This window comes from Myxine glutinosa, chromosome 4 (assembly GCF_964187855.1).
Source record: "Myxine glutinosa chromosome 4, kmMyxGlut1.1, whole genome shotgun sequence".
Lineage (NCBI taxonomy): Eukaryota > Metazoa > Chordata > Myxini > Myxiniformes > Myxinidae > Myxine > Myxine glutinosa.
Window position 1 is genome coordinate 123,934,878 of NC_136264.1, and position 26,447 is coordinate 123,961,324.

Genomic DNA, 26,447 nt, shown 5'->3' on the forward strand with positions numbered 1-26,447 from the left:
AATAAATAAAAGTGTACGTTTCGTTTCCTTTCAACCTGTTCGTGTATGTCTTTTACCCCATTGGCCCAGCATAGTCCGAACCGAATTTGACTCTTTAATTAAGCCCATAAATCACGCAGCAAAACTGTAATTCACACCAGCGCAAAAAACCTGCTCGGCGCACTCGATTGGAATAAGGTGTGAAATCGTGAGAGGGGGTTCAATTCCCAGTCTTTCTAACCACGTGGTCTCAAAGGTATTTGGGTAGTGACCAATAACCCTTCACCCATGGTTGGGGGATTGGCATTTGAAGTTGCTTAGCAACCCATCGACCGCATGTTTAGTCACGACGACCCCGTGGATCCGGTGTCTGTGGGGGAAACGGGGACTTCAAACCCCCCCCCCCCCTTAGTCCATCGACAGACCCGGGATCCGCAACAATATATATATATATATATATATATATATATATATATATATTGTTGCGAATATGGAATTTGGCCTCCATATCCGCTTGTAAATATTCCCCTATTTCCCCAATACTCCCCAACTATCCCCAATCCCCCATTCCCTAGTCCCATTGTCTGTAAACAACAATCAGTAGAGCCGACCTTCCCCTATTTCCCCCATTAAATGTCGCACCCAGGTTCACCGCATCTCACGTAGACAACTATAGGACATCTTGCTAGTTATTCTTAGTCTATGTCAGTTAAGGACTCGTTTCCATTAATTCTGACTCTTCGTTGCACCAGAATGTGATTGTATGGCACCAGTAGTGAGTTTAGGACCTCCCCATACCTCCCCGCATCTCTTCCCCATGAAGAAACTACAATACAACAACAACAACAACTACAACAGCAGAGGGGGGCGGCGCAGCGACGGCGCAGGGAGTGTGCGTCCTCACACCGGCGTGGTTAGCCGCCATTGCCCATGCGCTCCACGGGGTTACCACGAAGGGGCTGGCTGTCAGCTCCTCGTCAAGGGCGGAGCCTGGTAACCCCCCCCGCACCCAATGACAAGCAACGGGCCGATTCCATCTGGGGCGGAGCTAACGAGCCGAGGGCGTGTCACTCCCCGCCGGATATACGCGGCGACTTACCGGATGTGAGGTCAGATGCGCCTGAACTACGGAGAGCAGAGGAAGCCACCGCCACCCCCAGCGCGACGATACCTCCCCGCATCTTTGGACCGGACCGAACCGGGTCGATTCTGCCCTGAGCCCAGGTGCACCTGGAGCCATCGACTGCCTGCCTTTCCTTGCCATCAATCCCCGTGTGAGTCAGCCTTTTGTCCCGTTTATCTGTCGTCTGTTGGGGTTAATATAAGAGTGTGTCTAAGTGCTTGTCTTTCTATGCTGTCCCTCTCATTTCTGTAGTCTAACCTTCCGCCATAATATAACCTCCTCCGGAGGTCTTGAGAACTGAACCCTTGGTGTCGTGTCATTTGAATCCAGCAGTTGTGTCCTTTTCCTTCATTGATTTAGCATAGCGCGATTTGGTCAACGTCGGGTGGAATCGGGTGAGTTGGGGAAGAATCGGGGCAACTGTTAGGTCGCGGCAATACCACCGCTCGGTAAATAACATCTAAGCCGCGTCCGTAACAATTGGTGTCAGGAGTGTCGGATTCGAACCCGGGACTAAATTTATTAGGCCCAAATTTGTAGTAGAATCGATTCGGAGCGCGTTTCCCGCGCAAAATTATAACGGCGAAATTTGATTTTGTGATACGAAAATAAAAACCCGAATTTTGAAAGTCGCGCTATGGCAGACCAAGACAGCTGGGGTCCGGTAGTGGAGAGTGAGGCAGGGTCGGTCCAGGACCAAATTGAGGGACGCGAGGAGACCGAAGCAGTGGGGGTAGCAGGTTCGCAAAGTAGCGCCGTCACGCACGAAGTAGCGGGCGCGCAAAATGGCGCCTCGCAGATGGCCACGGCGTCCACGCCCGCGACCGTGGCAGCGCCCCTGGTGGATTTGAACCTTTTTTTTATACAAATAAAGGCCCTTATGGCCCAGAATAGTGAGCGATTGGAGGGCCAAATGGGGGTAATGGGGAACCGGATGGATGCTCAGGGTGAGCGATTAGAGGGCCAAATGGGGGTAATGAGGGACGAAGCGAGGGGTACTGGTGAGGGATTAGACAATAATTTTAGGGGATTAGACAATAATTTTAGGGGATTAGACAATAATTTTAAGGGATTAGACGAGAAATTTGGGAAATTAGACAATAGATTAGGGGAAATACAGGAGGGGTTAATGGGGGTAGAAAACAGAATGGCCGCTCAAGAGAATCAAATGGAAGGGATGCAAAAAGGGTTAGAGGGGTTAGAAAACACCATGGAAGGCAAATTGAGGGACATGAGGGACCAAGCGGAAAGGGAAGTTAAACAAATGGGGCAGCAGATAGAGGGGGTCAGAATGGGGGTAGAAACCAAACTGGATGCTCACAGGGAGGAAATGGAGCAGATGAGGGTGGCATCTGGGCAGGAGATGCAAGTGATGGGAGAGGAGATCAGAAGAGGAGTGAGTGAGGAGGTCGGAGGAGTGCACGAGGAGGTGAGGCACTGTCAGGAGCACATGGAGAAGGAGGTGAGAAAGGGGACTGTAAAATTGCAAGGTGGTATAGAGGAGTTGACGCTGGGAGTAGAACAACTGACAGTGGGACAAAAGGAGTTGGGGGACCAGGTAAAGAAGAACACAGCGGTAACAGAAGGTTTAAAATCGACACAGAAGGAGATGAAAAAGGACGTAGGGGTAATTAAAAAAGAGTGTCAGATGGTACGTGAGGGACTGACAACGAGGTTGGACGAGGTGATAGAGGTAATGGAAACGAAGGACCGGCAGGTGAGGACGCACATGGAAACGGTCAAGGTAGCCTTAGAGGATGAGCTTGAGGAGACGTACCGGGGAATAAAAGAGGTGAAGCAGCAATTAGAAGAAGTGGAAGAAGGGGTGAGCGAAATTAAGAAGCGACAGAGAGGGGATAAGAAAGAGATAAAAGAGGAGATAAAAGAATTGGTCCAAAGTCTGTGTTCGGATCGTAATGATGTGCTCATTAACCGGATGAGGGATTCGCAGGTGATGGAGGAGAAGCGAAGAGGAAGAGGACCCGGTGTAAGTGATGACCAATATGGTCGGGCGTATGATGCGCCAGGGGATTTAAGAAGCTTGGGGGTCGAGATGGACCCGGGTGTTCGTGAGAGGCCGTTGGTGAAGTGTGCGACAGGGCTGGTGTGCGAAAAAGGAGGTGTGCGAGAAAGTCCGACTCTGGGGTGTGTGAGGAAAAAGTGCGTGCCAAGGAGTGAGGGTGCTGGCGAGAGTGAGTCGGTCGTAGCGCGTGTGCGAGGGAGCACATGGAAGCGCGGTGTGGTAAGTGTTACAGAGGGTGTGACGGGAGAGTGTGCGCAAGAGTGTGCGCGAGAAAGGTGTGTGACGGACAGGTGCATGGGGAAAGAGTGCGCTGTCAAAGGCAAGGAAGAATGCACGCCTGTGGTGAGTGTTACAGAGGGTGTAACGGGAGAGTGTGCGCGAGAAAGGTGTGTAACGGACAGGTGCATGAGGAAAGAGTGCGCTGTCAAGAGTAAGGGTGAGTGCGCTGTCAAGAGTGGAGGTGAGTGTAGTATGAGTGGCACGGAGCGTGAGTTGGTTGTGACAGGTGAGCGAGGATGTACACCTGGGATGGAAGGATGCACACCTGGAATGGTAGAGCGTGAGTGGGAATGCACGCTGGAGTTGGTGGTGAGGCACGTGGTTGGGTGTGCGAATGAGAGCACACCTGTGATTGTCACAGAGGAGGTGACAGAGGAGGGGGCGCGAAGAGGTGTGTTGGTGAGGTGTGCGAGCGGCGAATGTGTGCCAAGGTGTTCGGTGGTCAGGTGTGTGACCAAGGCTGTGAGTGGAATGAGAGTACCTGGGTGTGTAAGGAAAGGTACGACGAGGAGCATGGAGACGGCTGGATGTGTGAGCAAGGAACGGGCTGCGGGGTGTAAGCGTCCAGGTGAAGCATCGACGGTAACCAGGTTAGAGGTTAGGTCGACTTTTAGCCGAAGCGGGCCCTCGGTGCGTGCCGGGCCTCGCTTTGAACGGCCGCGTCCGTGCTCCACTAGGCGGAGCGGGCAGCCCGATAGAAAGGGTCGTCATGGCGACCACTTTTTGTTGAGGCAGTCCGGCAGGTCGAGATCGGGACATTGGATGGCTCCACGCCGAGATGGTGCGTGGGATCTCGGCCCGGGTAAGCCCCCGTCCCTGCACCGAGTGCCGGACGCATCCAGCCGCTGGCACAGAACAACCCGCATTCATGGCTTGGCTTTACGAAGCAGGGCTTTGGACAGGAATTGGCGCACCGAGAGGCATTAGTGAGTAGACCGGGTGATGAGGTTAGTGTTTTGGCCCCAAAATTAGAGAAAAACAAAATTTGATGATTGGCAAAGGAGTGGCAGTAGTGATTGGCCGATGATGGGTAGTGATTGGCAAATTTTTGATTGGTTGAAATTTGATGTGCAAAATTGGTAGTGAGTGATGTGCCCGGTGGGTAAGAGTGGCATCCCTGCCACCCTTCCCAGGTGGGGCAAATGCGTAATAGCTTATGGGGTGTATGGCAGTGAAAACTAGCCCGGGTGGGTTAGGATATGGTGTGTAGGGATCTAGCGAAGATGACATTAGGTAACGTTAAGTTTAGTTAGTGACTGATACCTGTAGTGGGGACGCAGGTAGATTAGTGTGGATGATAATGACGAGGGAGCGCAATAGTTTAAAGGGACGACTAGGAAGCGCAAGTTTCAGAGGGGAGTAGTTAGCTGAGATGATGCCGTGTGTGTGAAGATTGAACAGGTGAGAATTGAACAGGTGTGATTGCACAGGTGTGCAACTGGACAGGTGTGTGGAGTAGTGTATGAGTAATGAGTGTTGTGGATCAGCGCGAATGCGCTTGGGGAGAGAAGGGTGCAGGTGGCACCAGGTGTGAGAGCACAGGTGTGCAGGTACAGGTGTGTGGAGAGAGTTGGAGTAAGTGGTACGGAGTGGTGTGCATGGTGCGAAGGTGTGGATGGGGGAAGAGTGGACCCCCATCACGGATACCCGGGGCGGGTAGTGTAAGTGTTAGGTAGAGGGTACAGGTAAATTGTGGTTGGATATTGGCATTTGTGGTGCGGTTGCAGAATGGTGTTGTGGATGGGTGCATTAGTGTTGTGGAAATGGCTGGGCGTGTAGCCTGTTAGTGTGTGTAGTTGGTTGGGCACTCCACCACTGTGAGGATGTCGGCCAGGTGAGGCCGCAGGTGGGCTCGGGGAGCCGGTAGTTGTGAGTGGGTGCCTGAGGATCCCGGGTGTGGATCGGGCAGCCCAGTGCCAGAGAGGGCACCGAGTGGGGAGAGCGCCAGAGGGCCTTCCCCAGGTAGTTAGGTTAGGGTAAGGAGCAGGTAAGCTCGGAGGCAACTGCAGTGGTGGAGGTGTGCAGGTGGGTAGACCCGCTGGGAGAGGTACACGCCACAGCCCAGAAATTGTGCGAGGGCACCGGGAGATGAATCGGGGGAGTGAGACCCCAAATTGAAAAGCACCACAGTTGGTCAATGGGAATTGATTTTTAGAACCCATAGTGTAAGAGGGCCAATGGTTTGGCGGGAGAAAGACCCCGGGTAGTGTAAAGTTGTTAAAGTCATTTAGGAAATAGTTAGGATTGATGAACCTGTCGCACCATACGCAGCCACTTACCTGTGGTGATGATGATGACTCCACACCTGTGTTTTCTTTGTTTGTGTTGCAGAAATGAGAATTGCTGTGAGGATTGGTGAGACGCATCACGACGTGGATGAGACATTGGGGTGATTCCATCTCTCCCTCCTTAGGAGGGACTGATGATGAATTGGTGATAGCAAATTATGATGTTGAGTTGGAGATGGCAAATTTTGATGAGAGTTGAAAATGGCAAATTTGATTGGTTAGGAGGGAGAGAAGACGAATTTGGTATATGGGAGGAACGGGGAAGACAGTAGGGATGTTTGTTGATTTGTAAAATAGATGTTTATGGGTAGTGTTGTGTTTTGTGGATACAGTAAGGGGTAAGGGAGGGGCCATGTAGGTTACCTGGTGGGGGGGGGGGGAGCGTACGGTAGGAACGTACCTGTCTCACCTGGTTCCCATGTGCCCCCAGTGTGCATTACCTTGCATTGCGTGCACTTTTGCGCCCTTACCACCTTACTCACTTGTCTGCTTCTTTTGTCTCCCACCTCCGAGGATCTGGTTTTGGGGCAGAGAGAGAGGAGAGAGAGGTGCTGGCTTCGCAGTTGTGGGCCTGCACTTTCGCTGCTTGCTGCTTGGATCGATACACCATATGGACCGCAATGTTTGTGGCCACCCACAATGGACCGCAGTTCTTATGCGGCCAAGCACCACCCATGGATGGACCTATGGGTCAACGTGGCACCTATGCCATACAAGGTGAACCACTTTTAGTTGACACCACTGAAGGCCACAATACAGAAATGGACGCGGTTGGCGCCTTTCTTTATTTTTCGAAAGACGCCAGAAGGCCACGTGCACCACACGAAGAGCAAGAGACACCTGCAGGGTTAGGGGTTGTTGAATTTATTTTTATTCATTGAACAATGGTGACTGCTCCGGATGGTGCTGACTGTGTGATGGGGTGGTGCTTTTGATGCTGGAAGGGGTGCTCTGCACATTATTAAAGGCCGTAAGGCCACAGAGCACTCGTGGGTTGGTGTATCGATGCTGGCATGCGTGCTCTCTCTATGCATAACATCTGCATGTGTTCCTCCAAAAACAGGTCCTGGATCGTAGTGTAAATATCAGCGTAGTCTTGTAAATAATGCTCCCTACCGGCTGTATGTTTAGTTTGCGAATTCTTTCCGGATTCGGTTATCCTGTGGGTGTGTTTCTGTGAGGAGAAGGGTGCAACGTCGCAGGGGGACATATTTACTCATTTGTGAATATCTGTAAAACTGTCGCACTCAGGGTAGAGTTAATAGTAGAGGGAACTACATCTGAGTGCCACACTAAAATAGGTAAAAATTTATCGGGTCGGGACGCCCCGAGGGTAGAGAAGGGTGCAATGTTGCGAATATGGAATTTGGCCTCCATATCCGCTTGTAAATATTCCCCTATTTCCCCAATACTCCCCAACTATCCCCAATCCCCCATTCCCTAGTCCCATTGTCTGTAAACAACAATCAGTAGAGCCGACCTTCCCCTATTTCCCCCATTAAATGTCGCACCCAGGTTCACCGCATCTCACGTAGACAACTATAGGACATCTTGCTAGTTATTCTTAGTCTATGTCAGTTAAGGACTCGTTTCCATTAATTCTGACTCTTCGTTGCACCAGAATGTGATTGTATGGCACCAGTAGTGAGTTTAGGACCTCCCCATACCTCCCCGCATCTCTTCCCCATGAAGAAACTACAATACAACAACAACAACAACTACAACAGCAGAGGGGGGCGGCGCAGCGACGGCGCGGGGAGTGTGCGTCCTCACACCGGCGTGGTTAGCCGCCATTGCCCATGCGCTCCACGGGGTTACCACGAAGGGGCTGGCTGTCAGCTCCTCGTCAAGGGCGGAGCCTGGTAACCCCCCCCGCACCCAATGACAAGCAACGGGCCGATTCCATCTGGGGCGGAGCTAACGAGCCGAGGGCGTGTCACTCCCCGCCGGATATACGCGGCGACTTACCGGATGTGAGGTCAGATGCGCCTGAACTACGGAGAGCAGAGGAAGCCACCGCCACCCCCAGCGCGACGATACCTCCCCGCATCTTTGGACCGGACCGAACCGGGTCGATTCTGCCCTGAGCCCAGGTGCACCTGGAGCCATCGACTGCCTGCCTTTCCTTGCCATCAATCCCCGTGTGAGTCAGCCTTTTGTCCCGTTTATCTGTCGTCTGTTGGGGTTAATATAAGAGTGTGTCTAAGTGCTTGTCTTTCTATGCTGTCCCTCTCATTTCTGTAGTCTAACCTTCCGCCATAATATAACCTCCTCCGGAGGTCTTGAGAACTGAACCCTTGGTGTCGTGTCATTTGAATCCAGCAGTTGTGTCCTTTTCCTTCATTGATTTAGCGTAGCGCGATTTGGTCAACGTCGGGTGGAATCGGGTGAGTTGGGGAAGAATCGGGGCAACTGTTAGGTCGCGGCAATACCACCGCTCGGTAAATAACATCTAAGCCGCGTCCGTAACAATATATATATATATATATATATATATATATATATATATATATATATATATATATATACAGGGTGATTGAAAAGTAACTCCCTATTTTAAAATACTTATAATTTATTTTTTAACTATAATTTTTACAAGAAATGGAGATAAGAAGAAAGCGTATAGCATGAAGTTTTATTTAAAATTCGACATGGGCACCAGAATTCGCCACCAGCTTCTCAAGCCGCCCGGGAACCGCGTCAACTGATTTCACCAGGAACTCTTGTGGGATGGAAGACATAACTTCTCGTATTCGCCCTTTAAGTTCTTCCAAAGTCGTTGGTTTGGTACAGTAGACTTGCTCTTTTCCCCAACCCCAAAGAAAAAAGTCACATGGTGTTAAGTCAGGGCTCCTGGCTGGCCACTCATATGGACCACGACGACCCATCCATCTCCCAGGGAAGTGGGCATTCAGCCTTTCACGAACAACAATAGCAAAATGTGGAGGAGTGCCATCTTGCATGAAAATCAAATCTTCAACATTCTCCGAAGCACTGATAAATTGGCCAGATTTCGTCTTGCAGCATGGTGAGGTACCTTTTGGCATTCATGGTACCGTGAAGAATGAAGGGACCTACAATTCTTTCCCAAGTCATTCCACACCACACCGTTACCTTGGGCCGATATTGCGTTTTTTCAGAAATAACACGAGGATGTTCTCCTGCCCAGTAATAGCAGTTGTGACTGTTCACAAACCCACCGATGTGAAATACCGCTTCATCAGACCAGAGGATATTTTTAAAGAGATCAGACCAATCTTCATACCACTAGCTGGGCACGCTCCTGCAGGGCAAGACCCATGTTTGTAGGGCTTCCGAATTTCAAACAAAAAATAATCTGAAAAAAAACCAACATAGATTAAATTCCCATACATTAAGGAACAAACACTAAAAATTTGAGAAACATATTACAATAAGTAAATAATGTCTAAATATTTTAAAATAGGGAGTTACTTTTCAATCACCCTGTATATATATATATATATATATATATATATATATATATATATATATATATATATATATATATATATATATATATATATATATATATATATATATACACACACACACAAATACCCCATACATAATTAATTATTTTTCACCTTTTCAACTGCAGAATGGTGTGTCTGAGTTTGTCTGCAGCTTTCATTGCTTCAGAATATGGTTGGCCAGAGTGAATAACAAAAAGCTATGGTGAGCAAAAAAAGCAACAGGACATGTAATCCAGCATTGCTCCCCTGTGTCTCCTCCACTTTGTTAAAGATATGTTGCTTATAAAGTTTTGGCAAGTTGCTTACAAATTATTGGCAAGACGATCTTTTTTTTCAAATATGAGCTAAACTGTAAATCTGGCAATGTGTTTGTGACATTCATATGCTGATGTTTGAGGAAGTAGGGAGTCTGTCGCAAACCTTTCAAATCAAAAACGTTTGCAATTTTACCATTTGTTTTGACAGAATGCTTCGTAAAGGATGAATATATTTTGGCATTAACTGCTGTTTGTTACATGGCATAAAATGAAGCAATAGGTTTTCACAAAGAGAATGACGTCTTTTAATGATTTGCTACATTTCAGTATATTCGATGCCCTTTTATTGTTGACAAAAGCATTTTGAGTAAAGAATGAACAACTGATCAAGACATAATGGCAAAAAGAATGAGATCAAGGATTTGAGGAAAATGAATAATACATTTTAAATTGATACAAGTCAGGAGACGATGGTGGTTCATGGAGCGAGCGGTTTTCAATGACAAAGGTCAAAACCGACATTGAAAATATATAAATAGGAATGTATTCTCTGTTATGAGACTAGTTAGCTACACAATACCGAAAATTCGGTTCGATTCCGACAACTTTGAAAATTTGACCTTTGTGACCTTGAAATGTCAAAACGAAGGTTACTGACCTTGAAATGAGATAGAAAATAATGTATAATCAGTTATGAGGTTAGTTAGCTACACAATACCGAAAATTCGGTTCGATTCCGACAACTTTGAAAATTTGACCTTTGTGACCTTCAAAGGTCAAACGGTCGAAGATTCTGAAATTTGTTGGAAAACTTGTATTTCATGATGTATGTGATAATATAAGATCATGTACGACATTTCACCCTATCAGGAAGCGAACAATGTAATAAAACCATCAAAAATCGACTTTTCTAAATTTCGTGACCTTGTGACCTTGACCTTGACCTTGGGGCGAAAATGAAAAATCGAGCTCCGTGGGGCTAGACACATGACATTGGCCTAACCAAATACCGAAACCCCTGTCAGATTCCACCAAACCCCTCGGAGAAGATGTAGCTTGAACTCGATTACCCCCTAAAAAGATCTTTTTCGGGCGTCGCTCCGCCCACAATGGGCACAATACGCCCACTCTAGGCAGGACACAACTAGATCATGATATCAACCTCCCACCCAAGTTTCATCAAGATCGGATGATATCATCGGGTAGTTATGCTGCGGACAGACAGACACACAGACACACACCCATGACGAATATAGTGGTCACTCTGTTTGATAACTCTTGAACCAATATGTGGGGAAATTATAATTACAGTTAATGCATTTTAGTTAAATAGAGTCGAGACTCATGGAGGAACTAGAACACAGAATGGATTAGGACACAACAGGATAAAACAAACAGCAGAAGGAGGGGAAAACCCCAACAGTGGAGTTGAGGGACAAAATAGAGAGAAACTTCAAAGATAAGGGATGAGGGGAAAAATGAGGACTAAGGAAGGACACAGGGGTGGGCAAGTTAAATACAGAAGCAAACTCTCAGGAAGGAACCAGGAAACTCAGAAATGGGTGGGCTTGGGGAGAGTTAATGAAGATAGACCAGATCATGGTTTCAGATGGGGAATGATCAGCCCAGATGGTGGTGAATAGACATTAAAGAGAATGTGGAAGTTCATCCCACAGGTGGCGAAAGAAAGAGCAAATGAGTGGAGGTGAGCAGAGATTCTGGATTTTTGGAGTTTGACTAGAAGGGGGTTGATGGTAGACGTGTGCTGCATTGCAAAAACCTGGAGGAGTGTGGGGGGGGGGGGGGGGGGGATAGAAGGACCGGGTGACGAAGCATGGAAAGAGCAGAAGGTGTAAGACCAGAAAGGAGAATATGGTGGACCGCCGACCTTTCTGTGATGGCGAAGTGATAGACCCATCGACTCAGCTTCATTGCTAGAAATTGTTATGATCTTGAAGGTCTTGCTTTCCATGACGTCAAGCTGAGCAAGGTGTGAGTCAGGCGAGCCAGCCCTGACGGGATAGCAGCACTCCATAAATCTGCAGATGAAGGCCTGCGATATTGAAATTTGTTGTATTGAAATAAAAATGACACTCAAGCCATGATTTTGGATGCTCAAGGGGAAAAAAGTTTTGTGGGATTGAGAAAAGACTGGGCACTATACTAGAACGAAGAGTACTCACAATGTTATCTCGCTAAAAGGTTGTTGATATTTTAACACAAACAGGAAGTAATTTCTGTAAGGCATGTAATGGAAAAAATAATATCTACACGATTTCTCTTGTTGCATCTTTACTTCTGTTTTTGTTTGCAATATAATTATCTTGCGCCCCTGTGTTCTATAACTAGCAGATAAAAATAAAACTTTTTTTATCACTGAACTTATTGCAGTTGGAAATGAATAAGGGAGAATGCAACGTCCTACATATTAATTTTTTTGTACACCGCTCCTTTCCTTTGCCATCTCCAGGCACGGCATAACGTCATTGCCGGAAACTGAAGGGGGCTCGGCAATGACGCACGCTGAAAGGAAGTACTTAGTTTTCACTCTGGTTGTTTTCTTGTTCCTTGCCTGAAAAGATTCCGGCAAGTATGTTGATCGGTTGGTTTGTCTGTCTGTCTGTTTGTTACTTGCCGGAAAAGATTCCGGCAAGTATGTTGATCGGTTAGTTTGTCTGTCTGTCTGTTTGTCTGTGCGCAGCACTACGTCTACACCATTGCACGTACAATCGCCAAACTTTACACACTTATTTGTCTTGCCCTGGAATAGACTGTGCCCAATTTTTAACTCTCTCGGCCAAAGGCCTCCATTATGACATCATAATTTGATAATTCGGCAAGTACAAAACTTAATCCAATCAAGATGCAATTTCTTGAGCGCCATGTCGGCATAAACTGGTGGAGAAAAAAAAAGATGTCATCAGTCACGTGGTTCGGCCGCCATCTTGGAAAAACAGAAAAACTTTGCACCTCTATATCTCCGAAAGTGCTGAATAGCAAAAATTGAGACATGGCTCATTGTAGAGAACTCTCCATGGGGAATAAAATATGTTGATGATGTCATTGGTGCCTCCATTATGACATCATAATTCGACAAGTACAAAACTTCATCCGATCAAGATGCAATTTCTTGAGCGTCATGTCGGCATAAACTGTTGGAGAAAAAAAAAATGATGACGTCATTGGTCACGTGGTTCGGCCGCCATCTTGGAAAAACCGAAAAAGTTTGCACCTCTATATCTCCGAAAGTGCTGAATAGAAAAAATTGAGACATGGCTCATTGTAGAGAACTCTCCATGGGGAATAAAATATGTTGATGATGATGTCATTGGTGCCTCCATTATGGCATCATAATTCGACAAGTACAAAACTTCATCCGATCAAGATGCAATTTCTTGAGCGTCATGTCGGCATAAACTGTTGGAGAAAAAAAAAATGATGACGTCATTGGTCACGTGGCTCGGCCGCCATCTTGGAAAAACCGAAAAACTTTGCACCTCTATATCTCCGAAAGTGCTGAATAGAAAAAATTGGGACATCGCTCATTGTAAAGAACTCTCCATGGGGAATAAAATATGTTAATGATGATGTCATAGGTGCCTCCATTATGACGTCATAATTTGACAAGTACAAAACTTCATCCGATTAAGATGAAATTTCTTGAGCATAATCTAGGAATAAATTAGTTTAGAAAACAAATAATGATGATGTCATCAGTCACATGGTTCGGCCGCCATCTTGGAAAAACCGAAAAACTTGATCCAAAATGGCCGATTAAAAAGTACATTCCGGCAAGTCCTCGGTCTCTAACCGATTTTTCATTTGTTTGTTTGTTTGTTTGCTTTCTTGCTTGTTTGTTTGCTTTCTTGTTTGTTTGTTTGTCCGGGCAATATCTCAGCCATCATTTGAGCTAGGAAGCTGAAATTTGGGCACAATAGTGAGCAAGTTCTCTGTCAAAAACGATATTTTTGTGTTTTGATTAATCAATTAATTAATTAGTTACTTAATTATTAGTGATTCATTAAGTACTTACATATATTTCCTTTCTCTTCTGGGAATTATCTCAGACACCTTTTGAGTTAGGAAGCTGATATTTGGACATGCCAATGACCAAGTGATTTGGCTGTCAAGGCTATTTTTGATTTATTGATTAATCAATTAATCGATTAATTATTTAATAATTCGATTAATGACTAAATTAATTATTTTTTAAAAGTTACAGATTCGGATGAAATGGTGTTGGTTTATGTGTTCCATTAGCCAATTGATCAATTATTTAATTTTTTATGATTATTATTTATTTATTTTCATTATTAATCATTTTTTTAATTTTCTTTCTCATCTGGGCAATATCTCAGGCACCTTTTGAGCTAGGAAGCTGATATTTGGACATGACAGTCACCAAGTGATTTGGTTGTAAAGGATATTTTTGATATTATTGATTAATCAATTAATTATTTAATCTTTTTATTAATGACATTGAATTAAATTTCTAAAAGTTACATCTTTGGATGAAGCACAAGAGGTTTAGTTATGCTATTAGCCAATTGATTAAGAAAATATTTTATGAAAATCTTTTATTGATTTTAATTTTGCAATTCATCAATCAATTATTGTGCACCTTTCCCTCCAAATACAGTCTCGATGAGCTGCACTGCGGTATTGCCGGGCGCCAGAGGCGCTCCGTCAATGCCGCGTTGGAAGATATTTAATTATTTGGCATGGGAGCGCGGTGTACTTGGAATGCATCTGTACTTTTTTTTTTATTGGATACAAGATCGAAGCTCGTGTAAGAGCTAACATTAATCACAAAAAAACAAACTGACACATAAAACATGATAAAGGGAGTGTGAGACAAGATGGGGAGAGAGAGGGAAGCACACAAGTACAACAGTGCAGAGCAGGGATATCAGGAGATCTGTTGGAGGGAGAGGGCTTTGGGGGAGGAGGCATAGGAAGGGGAGGGATGTGTGGGAGATGTATCAAACACATCGACACCGCTAGGACTTCCATGAAAGAAGTCGGTATTTCAAAAAAGTGGATCTGGGGTGAATTAATGGGCGTAGAAAAGATAAAGGTTCCTTTGAAACATTCTCTGAAATAATGCACGATTCCAACTCAAATGTCTTATTTCTTGGCTTGTTAAACATTTTTAATTAGGGCATACTTCTCTACTTCTAATTTCAGCCTCTCTCTGTTGTTTTCTTTTTCACTATAAACTCTGAATGGTTTGACATTATCTCTGGATTTCCCCTAATTTCATTGTCTCAGCATTTCCTTGCTATCACATTGAAATTGCTATCTTATTTGAATATTTTCCCCCTCATAATAGTGCTCATCGAAAGTTCGTTGGTGCTGCATTCTCTCTTGCGGAAGGATTGCCATTTGGTTGGGGAGGTGATGCCGGTAGGACGACGGGGAGGCATCACTCAAAGTTGACTTGTCCAGCACTCATTTAAAATTGCCCTGCGTCCATACACTGCAAAGTATTTCCTTAACTACATCCATATTTTACCCCGGAGCCTTCTTTAACTTTCTTGACATTGTGGAGACCTCGCTTTACAGTGATTGGCAGCTTTCACAAGCACAGAAAATCACTTATAAGGAGGAAACAAATGGCCAGCTCCTGAAATAACGGACGTCTACTCGAATCTGTCAAGGCTAGTGTGGGTCTAGGTCGGCAGGAAATTCAAACGATAGGTTTTATCAACTCAACATTGACAAAGGTGTGTGAACCACAGTGAGAAGGAAAGTAAAGTTGATGTTTGGTTCTTTAGCCGTTTGTCGTCCGAGAAAGAGACGACTTACGCTCAAAACGCCAGATTTACTCTGCTTCTCATGAGGGTTAGCACATCTTTGTCCGCTCTTAGTTGATATAACATATCATCCTGAAATACTGATCTTCCTTTGTTGAGTTATTTTGAGTGGTGAGGCTGAGGTTCGAAGGATTTCTTTCATTACCCTCGCCTGAGGAGAGGGTATTGCATTTGAGTCCGTTTGTCTGTCTGTCTGTTTGTCTGTCTGTCTGTTTGTTTGTCCGCACAGAATAAATATGATTTTCTCTGCAACCGTTGGCCCGATTTACAGGGAATTTTCACCATAGGTGCAACTCCATCTGTAGAATTTTTAAATGATAATTATGACGTCATAGGTCACGTGGTTCGGCCGCCATCTTGGAAAAACCGAGAACCTTTGCACCTCTATATCTCCAAAAGTGCTGAATAGAAAAAAATTGGGACCTGGCTCATTGTAAAGAACTCTCCATGGGGAATAAAATATGTTAATGATGATGTCATAGGTGCCTCCATTATGACGTCATAATTCGACAAGTACAAAACTTCATCCGATTAAGATGAAATTTCTTGAGCATAATCCCTAGATTGGTGGAGAACAAAAAAATAATGATGACGTCATTGGTCACGTGGTTTTGCCGCCATATTTGTTTTAACACAAAAGCCTTAAAAACCACTGAAAATACATCCTGGCGAGGGTCTGCAATCTCTGATTGCTCTTTCTTGTCATTATTAGTTTCATTCTCCTCATGAACTTTTGAGACTTGCTTCTGAAAAGAAAATCTGTTTCATTACTGTTAAATAAAGTCCTCCATACTTGGGGTTTCCAGAGCCATAACTTAGTTGTGATTATTATTATTATTTCGTATGCAGCTTGTGGCTGCAGGTTGCATCATTTCTGGTAGCGTGACTATGCCACCTGTTTCCAATAAGTTGGTACTCATTTTGCCAACCTCGTAAAGATGATAGGCTGAGTCAACTCACCTGGTGTTATTTACCGGCATGACAGGGGCTCAAATTGAAGATCCAAAAGGCTTAGGCCAGCCACCTTAACCATTAAGCCAACACCAGGCTTGTAGTTGTGATAACACAGTTACTATTTGCATGTTAACTGTTTCGTCGACATGTGCAAACGTAGAATGGTGAGAAAAAACAAATGTATTTATTGTCCTAGATCAAGTTAAGACATTGCAGCCTGGCTGCAGCCATCGCTAATCAAGCAAGCTTTGTCTTCTGAGAAGGACGAGGTCCAACGTTTTTTGGTTACTGAGTCACCTTGGACATAGTCACACCTTCAATGGGCCATGCCACATCATCTGAACCCGGTGTGTCTTCATCACGAGACTCTTCTTTCTTTGATTGTCGGAGATGCATTCAGAAAGCTTCTTGTCGTGACAATTTCACAGATGGCCTTATTTTAGCAAACATCACAAACATTGCAGGGGGATTTTGATTGACTGACGTGACTAATTATGAGCGAGATTGCCATGAAAATTGGTTCCACTTCACATACCTGAGCTCATCGACCACTCAAATGTGCTGTGGATGATCGCAAGCTCAAGCTGTTCATTCTACATCGACGTTCGTACAATATGTTTGTTGCTTGTTTATGCTTCAGCTTTGGTGGGTGTTTAGCAGTGTCTTGACTGCGTGGGTCGGAGAGAGACCAAAAAAAGAAATGAAGAGTAATCATTCGGCAAGAATTGTAATGCGACCCTTGCTATGACTAATCGCTGCATAGTTTTTTTTATATTACCTTACCAACTGTCAACTGTCTGCTTTATTCAGGGACTCTGCTACTTATTTACATTTGCTTGGCTCTTGTGCTAGCTGATGCATTACTGGGAGAGAGTGGGGAGGTGGGGGCAGTGCTGTAGATAATACACCAGTAGGTAAAAACAGTATTATTACCCTGCGCTCGCGAAGCGAAAAGCGGGGTTAACCATTCTGGTGCGTACGTACGTGTGCCGTGTTCCGTACGTGTCTGCATTAAAAAAAAAAACATTTTCTCGGCAACCGTTGGTCCGATTGACATGCAATTTTCACTATAGGAGGGCCTCCTCCTGTATAATATTCTGTTGATTATTATGACGTCATAGGTCACGTGGTACAGGCGCCATTTTGGAAAAACTTCGCACCTCTATATCTCTGAAACCACTCCATGGAAAAAAGTGAGACCTGGCTCATTGTCAAGTACTCCCCATGGGGAATAAGATTTGTTAACGGTGATGTTATCGGTGCCTTCGTTATGACGTCATAATTCGACAAGTACAACACTTATCCGATCATTATTTTTAAAAAAAATCAGCAACTGTTGGTCTGATGGACACGAAATTTTCACCACAGGAGCGCCTCCTCCTCTCGAATATTTTAATGATAATCATGACGTCATAGGTCATGTGGTACAGGCGCCATCTTGGAAAAACCGAAAAATGTTTCACCTCTATATCTCCAAAACCGCTGCATGGAAAAATGTAAACATGGCTCATTGTAAAGAACTCCATATGGGGAATAGGTGTTGTAAACGATGACGTCATTGTTGCCATAATTATGACGTCATAATTCGACAGGGACAACGCTTAGTCTGATCAGTTTGAAATGTATTGAGCGTGATCTATGCAACAATTATATTAGAGAATCGAAATTTATGACATCATCGCTCACGTGGTCTGGCAGCCATATTGGATCAAATAAAAAAATGTTCAAAAACAGAAGAGTTGGCTCGCAACAAGTTGACTGCGCAAGGTAAGTATTCCATGAACACCATCTAGTTATGATGTGAACAAACCTGACATTTACATTTTATTTTGAGGCTTTTTTAAATGAGTGTATACACATGCACTTAAAATGTATTTGACTCTCACACAGTCAGCAAAACTTGACTGGTATTTTGAATTTCAAGTTAACAGCTAGAAAGTTATGGTGGGACTCAGGTACGAGGTCGATGCTGAGTGTTGGCTTCCTGTCCAAGTGGAAGATCCTTCCTCCAGAAAGTCATGAGATCATCATTTAGCTGAGAATTTATAGATGGTCTGCAAAAAAAAAAGTGTGAATGTTGTTGCCATCCAAAGACTATATGGCAGGATAACCAGCGATCTAAAGATATTACAATTGCTATTTATTGGGAAGGATTATGTTCCACGATGACTCTTGAGCGGGATCTTGCACATGTTCACCACATAACAGATGAGGATATTGTTACGGCTATGGGTTTCGGGTGTACTACGAGGGGAATCCCTGGTTCTCCTCAAACTTACCAGGCCTGAGGCTACCCAGCACAAATAACTTTGTACCACGGCAGGTTGCTCGCCAACCGCGAATGCCAATTGGTCCACCACGGGTGCACCAATCTTATCTTAATTAGATCTTAATTAGGGCAGCCTAGCTATACCGCTGGTGCATGTCGGACTGTAAAGAGCCAATCAATCCGAGAATTATAACCTCCCTGTCTAACCAAATGTACAAACAGCGCTGGATCAATGGAGGAAATGACAAACACGGAAAGTTTGGAAAGGAACGTCAACAAGGAATTTATTGTTTATAAAAACATGGATAATTATGCCAAAAGAAGCCGATTTCCAATTACCTTCGCAGCCGATATCCTCCAGACAGTCCGTCAGCAGCGCCACGGGACAGAGCTCTGCGATTAACATGGGTGGGAGGGTCAGGACATGTTGTTGGCGTGGGTGGCTTGTTGGAGCACATATAATTGTTTGTAAAGACGGACGGAGCGAATAAATGTCCACAGGACGCCAATGGCCAATTAGCGCTTGACTGGTCTGAGGGGTAACAAAGTCCGGCAAACAAATGAGTTCGCTGCTGCTTCCAACGATCCCCTCTCCATGCTTCTGGGCTGTAGCGGTGTCTGTGGTCAGTGGAAGGGGTGAGCATGATGGCAGAAGGTGGGTGGGTCATGTGTGGTTGAAGCAAAGGTTGTGGTGAGTGGAGTGGTGAGGTGTTCAGGTCGTGTGGTAATGAATGGTGTGTACAATGTTTTGATGCAATGGGAATTAACATGCGAATAAAACCCAAGTGTAAATAAAAATGTGTATTAATTATTTGGTCAATAGCCTGGTGTTGGCTTAGCGGTTAGGGTGCAGGCTTGGGATCCTAAGATCCTGGGTTCGAATCCTGGTCGATCGCTGAATTAACACCAGGGGGGTTGACTCAGCCTGTCATCCTTCCGAGGTCGGCAAATTGAGCACCAGCTTGCTGGGATGAATGATCCCGGTGTGTACCCCGGTTTAGAATAGGTACACCGTATCCCTGCGCATCGTAAGAGGTGACTATGGGTTGGCGTCAGGAAGGGCATCCGGCCATAAAAACATTGCCTCAAACAGGGAACCATGATTGTCATGGGGCCCGCAAGGCTAACCCCCGCTCTAGCGGGGAAAATGGCCTTAAAACGATCATTCATTCATTCATTCATTTATTGGTCAATGTTTTGTACTTATTGGGTCACGTAAAAGAAAATTATGGGGGATAAGGGAAAGTGGCCATTGGGTTCTGGCGTGCATTTCAAACCTATGCAAATTTGCGCCCGCATTGCATAGCGGGTATAGGATCTACAATTAACCCTTAGGAAATGGGGAGAAAAGGGGAAAACCTCTCTAACCTTCACCAACTCATTGTATCACATACTGACCCATTACACAAATGGAAGGAACTACTCTAGTCTTATATTATGTGAATAACAACCTGAGGACCTTATGTTGGGTGCCATTGCCTTCGGTGCCGGTTCCTAGAACTGCAACAATATTATAACATGGAGCCAAACTTATGTAGAACACGCAATTTGAACTAATGCTTTTGGAGAGGAGAATTTGGCGAGCACCAAATTTTTTACATATCGCTGGTTTGAACCAAATCTGTACAAAATCAACTTGTTTACAAAGAATATTTTTTGGCATACATGATATTCCCTGCCTTTCTCCAAAGAGGAAGTACAAGCAGATACTTATTGACAGCAAAAGATTTGTTATGCTCTTACCCCATCAAAAATAATAGCATGGCTATTATTAACTTCAAAACATTAGTCATTAAGTCGCAGTTCAAAGAAAACATACCTGAGTCAATGTGGAGTCATCAAAGAGCAGTGGAAGGTGTTCTTTTTATTTTTATACAAGGTAACAAACAGGTCATTGCTGTGTAGCCAAAAATGGGTTGGGCCCTGAAGGATTATCTGACCTTCCAGAGGAAAGGTGGGAAAGAGTACACCCTCAAGTAGAACCTGCAGCCCATGAACATGGTTGTTAGCAAGCTGTGAGTGAAAAGTTTACTTGAGGTCGCTCACAGAAAGCTTGCAAGATGTGGTTGTTTGTCAGATTGTGTCAAAAGTATGGAAGATGTCCAGAGACCCGACCTGACCTCGAACCTGGGGTTAAGTGCTTTCATCAGTTGCTGAGTCAGTACAATGCCGAATGGGGAGAGAATGATATCGAAGCTGAACTGATTTTCAATGATGCAGAGATTGAGAAAATGTCTCTAGATCCTCTGCAATTATTGATTTTTTTTTCTTGCTGATGATGGATGAGGATAACAAAATATTTTTGTAACCTTTTAGAGATCAGGATGGCGTTGCCAACTTCGCCGTGCAATAGACGGCGGCCTTCAGGCAAGGATTCCCTGGATAAAAATGGTTTTCGATGTTCCAAGCCACTAGAGCATGACTTAAGAACTCATCTGCTGATGCCATCAGACACACTTATAATGGAGGTACATTAACCCCAGCCGGACAAAAAAATATAGACAACCTAAACAAAGCTCAGAAATTACAGCAAAAACTCAGGAGGAATATTAAAACAGCATTCAAGTGTAGTTAAAGAAAATGTATGATACTGCAATCATAATACAAAAGGATTTTGATCAACTATTTATTTTTAATTAAATCTCCAATGATGAACAGAGGTTAGTCTGAGATTATAGCAATTAAATTGAGTCTCACAATCAATGATGTAGTTTTGCTTGGATTGATGAGGCAGGAAGAGTGAAAGACGGAAGAGAGAATTGGGCTTTCTAACTCCTAGCAAAGTAAACTAGAACACTGCGACTGTGTCGCCAATATGCCTCTGCATGGTCCCACAACGGGTAGATGCCCTTGCTCACTGTCCCAAAAATAAACAAGTTTGATTTAAGTCCCTTCAGCTGTTTTCAAGTATCACATTTTCACCAGCGATGACAGGTTTTACTTTTTTTGTACACCGCACCTTTCCTATGCCATCTTCAGGCATTGCAAATCGTCATTGCTGGGCACTGAAGGGGGCTCGGCAGTGACGCACGCTGAAAGGGAGTACTCAGTTTTCACTCTGTTTGTTGTACACCGCACCTTTCCTATGCCATCTGCAGGCATTGCAAATCGTCATTGCTGGGCACCGAAGGGGGCTCGGCAGTGACGCACGCTGAAAGGGAGTACTCAGTTTTCACTCTTGTTGTTTGTTTTCTTGTTTTCTTGTTGTACACCGCACCTTTCCTGTGCCATCTCCAGGCATTGCAAATCGTCATTGCTGGGCACCGAAGGGGGCTCGGCAGTGACACACGCTGAAAGGGAGTACTCAGTTTTCACTCTGGTTGTTTGTTTGATTGTTTTTCCTTGTTTTCCTGTTTGTTTGTCCGGGCGATATCTCAGCCATCCTTTGAGCAAGGAAGCTGACATTTCGGCACAATAGTGAGCAAGTCCTTTGTCAAAAACGGTATTTTTTGATTTTTGATTAATCAATTAATTGAGGGGTTATTTAATTATTAGCGATTAATTAAGTTCTTATTTAATTAATTAAATTTCCTTTCTCTTCTGATCATTAACTCAGGCACCTTTTGAGTTAGGAAGCTGATATTTGGACATGCCAATGACCAGGTGATTTGGCTGCAAAGGCTATTTTTGATTTATTAATTAATCAATTAATCGATTAATTATTTAATTATTCGATTAATGACTAAAATATATATTTTTTTTTTTAGTTACAGAATCGGATGAAATGGTGGTGGTTTATGTATTCTCTGACCGAATTGATCAATAATTCAATTTTTTTTGATTATTATTTATTTATTTTCATTATTAAGCATTTATTTATTTTCTTTCTCATTTGGCCAATATCTCAGGCACCTTTTGAGCTCGGAAGCTAATATTTGGACATGAGTGACCAAGTGATGTGGCTATCAAGGATATTTTTGATTTATTGATTAATCAATCAATCAATTAATCGATTAATTATTTAATTATTCGATTAAGTACTAAAAATTTTTTTTTTTTTTTCCAGTTACAGATTCTGATGAAATGATGGTGGTTTATGTGTTCTGTGACCAAATTGATTAATAATTTAATTTTTTAATGATTATTATTTGTTTATTTTCATTATTAATCATTTTTAAAATTTTCTTTCTCATTTGGCCAATATCTCAGGCACCTTTTGAGCTGGGAAGCTAATATTTGGACATGAGTGACCAAGTGATGTGGCTATCAAGGATATTTTTGATTTATTGATTAATCATTTAATCGATTAATTATTTATTGATTAATTGATTCATTATTGATTAATCAATTAATTCTTTAATTTTTTATTAATGACTTATCTAATTAAATTCCTAAAAGATACATCTTCGGATGAAGCACTTGTGGTTTAGTTATGCTTTTAGCCAATTGATTAAGAAAATATTTTGTGATAATCTTTTATTGATTTTAATTCTAGAATTAATCAATCAATTAGTGTACACCTCTTCTCCCAATGCAGCCTCTATGAGGTGCACTGCGGTATTGCCGGGCGCCGGAGGCACCCCGGCAATGCCGCGCTGTAGGATATTTAATTATTTGGCATGGGGGTGGTGTACTTTGAATGTATCTGTACTTGTTGTACGCCACACCTTTCCTATGCCATCTCCAGGCATTGCATATCGTCATTGCTGGGCACCGAAGGGGGCTCGGCAGTGACGCATGCTGAAAGGGAGTACTCAGTTTTCACTCTGTTTGTTGTACACCGCACCTTTCCAATGCCATCTCCAGGCATTGCAAATCGTCATTGCTGGGCACCGAAGGGGGCTCGGCAGTGACGCACGCTGAAAGGGAGTACTCAGTTTTCACTATGGTTGTTTTCTTTCTTGCTTTCTTGTTTTCTTGTTTTCTTGTTTGTTTTTTCCGGACGATATCTCAGCCATCCTTTGAGCTAGGAAGCTGAAATTTCGGCACAGTAGTGAGCAAGTCCTTTTTCAAAAACGGTATTTTTTGTTTTTTGAATAATCATTTAATTGAGGAGTTATTTAATTATTAGCGATTAATTAAGTACTTATTTAATTAATCAAATTTCCTTTCTCTTCTGACCATTAACTCAGGCACCTTTTGAGTTAGGAAACTGATATTTGGACATGCCAATGACCAGGTGATTTGGCTGCAAAGGATATTTTGATTTATTAATTAATCAATTAATCAATTAATCGATTAATTATTTAATTATTCGATTAATGACTAATTTTTTATTTTTTTTTAAGTTACAGATTCCGATGAAATGGTGGTGGTTCATGTGTTCTCTGACCGAATTGATTAATAATTTAATTTTTTTATGATTATTATTTATTTATTTTCATTATTAATCATTTATTTATTTTCTTTCTCATTTGGCCAATATCTCAGGCACCTTTTGAGCTCGGAAGCTAATATTTGGACATGAATGACCAAGTGATGTGGCTATCAAGGATATTTTTAATTTCTTGATTAATCGATTAATTATTTAATTATTCGATTAATTACTAAAAAAAATAAAAATAATTCAGTTGCAGATTCTGATGAAATGGTGGTGGTTTATGTGTTCTGTGACCGAATTCATTAATAATTTAATTTTTTTATGATTATTATTTATTTATTTTCATTATTGTACACCGCTCCTTTCCTATGCCATCTCCAGGCATTGCAAATCGTCATTGCCGGGCACCAAAGGGGGCTCGGCAGTGACGCACGCTGAAAGAGAGTACTCAGTTTTCACTCTGGTTTCTTGTTGTACACCGCTCCTTTCCTATGCCATCTCCAGGCATTGCAAATCGTCATTGCCGGGCACCGAAGGGGGCTCGGCAGTGACGCACGCTGAAAGAGAGTACTCAGTTTTCACTCTGGTTGTTTTCTTGTTGTATACCGCTCCTTTCCAATGCCATCTCCAGGCATTGCAAATCGTCATTGCTGGGCACCGAAGGGGGCTTGGCAGTGACGCACGCTGAAAGAGAGTACTCAGTTTTCACTCTGGTTGTTTGTTGTACACCGCTCCTTTCCTATGCCATCTCCAGGCATTGCAAATCGTCATTGCCGGGCACCAAAGGGGGCTCGGCAGTGACGCACGCTGAAAGAGAGTACTCAGTTTTCACTCTTTCTTTCTTGTTTTCTTTCTTGCTTTCTTGCTTTCTTTCTTGTTTGTTTGTCCGGGCGATATCTCAGCCATCCTTTGAGCTAGGAAGCTGAAATTTCGGCACAATAGTGAGCAAGTCCTTTGTCAAAAACGGTATTTTTTTTTTTGATTAATCATTAAATTGAGGAGTTATTTAATTATTAGCGATTAATTAAGTACTTATTTAATTAATCAAATTTCCTTACTCTTCTGACCATTAACTCAGGCACCTTTTGAGTTAGGAAGCTGACATTTGGACAAGCCAATGACCAGGTGATTTGGCTGCAAAGGATATTTTTGATTTATTAATTAATCAATTAAACGATTAATTATTTAATTATTCGATTAATGACAAAAGAATTTTTTTTTTTAAGTTACAGATTCTGATGAAATAGTGGTAGTTTATGTGTTCTCTGACCAAATTGATTAATAATTTAATTTTTTTATGATTATTATTTATTTATTTTCATTATTAATCATTTATTTGTTTTCTTTCTCATTTGGCCAATATCTCAGGCACCTTTTGAGCTGGGAAGCTAATATTTGGACATGAGTGACCAAGTGATGTGGCTATCAAGGATATTTTTGATTTATTGATTAATCATTTCATCTGTTAATTATTTATTGATTAATTGATTAATTATTTATTGAGTAATCAATTAATTATTTAATTTTTTATAAATGACTTATTTAATTAAATTTCTAAAAGATACATCTTCGGATGAAGCACTAGTGGTTTAGTTATGCGATTAGCCAATTGATTATGAAAATATTTTGTGATAATCTTTTATTGATTTTAATTATACAATTAAATAAATCAATTAGTGTACACCTCTCCCTCCCAATGCAGCCTCAATGAGCTGCACTGCGGTATTGCCGGGCGCCGGAGGCATCCCGGCAATGCCGCGCTGCAGCATATTTAATTATTTGGCATGGGGCGGTGTACTTTGAATGTATGTGTACTTGTTGTACACCGCTCCTTTCCTATGCCATCTCCAGGCATTGCAAATCGTCATTGCTGGGCACCGAAGGGGGCTCGGCAGTGACGCACGCTGAAAGAGAGTACTCAGTTTTCACTCTGGTTTCTTGTTGTACACCGCTCCTTTCCTATGCCATCTCCAGGCATTGCAAATCGTCATTGCTGGGCACCGAAGGGGGCTCGGCAGTGACGCACGCTGAAAGAGAGTACTCAGTTTTCACTCTGGTTTCTTGTTGTACACCGCTCCTTTCCTATGCCATCTCCAGGCATTGCAAATCGTCATTGCCGGGCACCAAAGGGGGCTCGGCAGTGACGCACGCTGAAAGAGAGTACTCAGTTTTCACTCTGGTTTCTTGTTTGTTTGTTTGTTTGTTTTCTTTCTTGGTTGTCCGGGCGATATCTCAGCCATCCTTTGAGCTAGGAAGCTGAAATTTTGGCACAATAGTGAGAAAGTCCTTTGTCAAAAACGGTATTTTTTTTTTTTGATTAATCAATAAATTAAGGAGTTATTTAATTATTAGCGATTAATTAAGTTCTTATTTAATTAATTAAATTTCCTTTCTCTTCTGACCATTAACTCAGGCACCTTTTGAGTTAGGAAGCTGATATTTGGACATGCCAATGACCAGGTGATTTGGCTGCAAAGGCTATTTTTGATTTATTAATTAATCAATTAATCGATTAATTATTTAATTATTCGATTAATGACTAAAATATATATTTTTTTTTTTAGTTACAGAATCGGATGAAATGGTGGTGGTTTATGTATTCTCTGACCGAATTGATCAATAATTCAATTTTTTTTGATTATTATTTATTTATTTTCATTATTAAGCATTTATTTATTTTCTTTCTCATTTGGCCAATATCTCAG